The sequence below is a fragment of the Nanorana parkeri genome, unplaced genomic scaffold, assembly GCF_000935625.1.
Source record: "Nanorana parkeri isolate BGI_ZX_2015 unplaced genomic scaffold, ASM93562v1 scaffold1984, whole genome shotgun sequence".
NCBI classification, from domain to species: domain Eukaryota; kingdom Metazoa; phylum Chordata; class Amphibia; order Anura; family Dicroglossidae; genus Nanorana; species Nanorana parkeri.
Genome location: NW_017308252.1, coordinates 190791 through 192176, shown reverse-complemented (window position 1 = coordinate 192176; position 1386 = coordinate 190791).

Sequence of the window (1386 nt, the reverse complement as noted above, 5' to 3'; positions counted from 1 at the left end):
TGAAGTGGCCACGGATGGCGCTGCCAAATTCTTGCAAAACAGGGATTTTTCGGGATTCGGGTCCCATTCAATTCGTTTTTCGGGATTCGGACGAAACTCTTCAGCGGTCCGTACGAAATTTGGTTTTGTTTTCGTTAGTGGGGTTCCCCCCCCAAAATCCCTACCAGGCCCTTTAGATCTGGTAGGAATTTTAAGGGGGAACCCCAGCCCCAAAAAACGCCCCAAAAAACCAGAGAGGGTTTTTTTTTGTTTTTTTGGGTAACAATGAGTGGAAAAAATGTATTTTCATATTTTCTATTTTGACCAGTGTTAGTTTTAAAACAGCAAAAGGGTCTATTTATAAAACAAATGCATCGCTTATTCATCCGGAGAAACTGCACGTTCAATCATTGTGTGACGGGTAACCAGCTCTTGTGAGAATGGAGCAATGACCAATGTTCTGAGTGTATCTTTACTCTTCTGGTTGAATGTTCTTCAGTAGGTTCATTTCTAAAGATTAACAAATGGAGAAAATACCACAACATGGCCACCAGAGGGCGCCGAGGATCACAGGAAATAGTATAATACCACAATATGGTCACTAGAGGGCGCTGAGGATCACAGGGAATAAATAGTGTAATACCACAATATGGCCACTAGGTGGCGCTGAGGATCACAGGGAATAAATAGTGTAATACCACAATATGGTCACTAGAAGGCGCTGAGGATCACAGGGAATAAATCCATGTTAGTAAAGAGATACAATGTAACAATTCTAGAGAACTCTGAAGGGAATGAGAATATCAATGTAACTATTGCCGTCCCCACAGTATCACTGGTTACATTCATATGCTCATTCTCTCCAGCATTCTCTAGAATTGTTACATTGTATCTCTTGTTACTGAGATGTATTTATGTCCTGTGATCCTCAGTGCCCTCTAGTGTGACAGTGTCACTCTGGTCAGAGAGGGGAGGAGGAAGCAGTGCTGGATCAGTGATCTGTATATAAGGTGACAGTGTGTGTCTGGTCAGATAGCGGAGGAGGAAGCAGTGCTGGGTCAGTGATCTGTATATAAGGTGACAGTGTGTGTCTGGTCAGAGAGGGGAGGAGGAAGCAGTGCTGGGTCAGTGATCTGTATATAAGGTGACAGTGTGTGTCTGGTCAGAGAGGGGAGGAGGAAGCAGTGCTGGGTCAGTAATCTGTATATAAGGTGAGTGTGTGTCTGGTCAGATAGAAGAGGAGGAAGCAGTGCTGGATCAGTAATCTGTATATAAGGTGAGTGTGTGTCTGGTCAGAGAGGGGAGGAGGAAGCAGTGCTGGGTCAGTGATCTGTATATAAGGTGAGTGTGTGTCTGGTCAGATAGAAGAGGAGGAAGCAGTGCTGGGTCAGTAATCTGTATATAAGG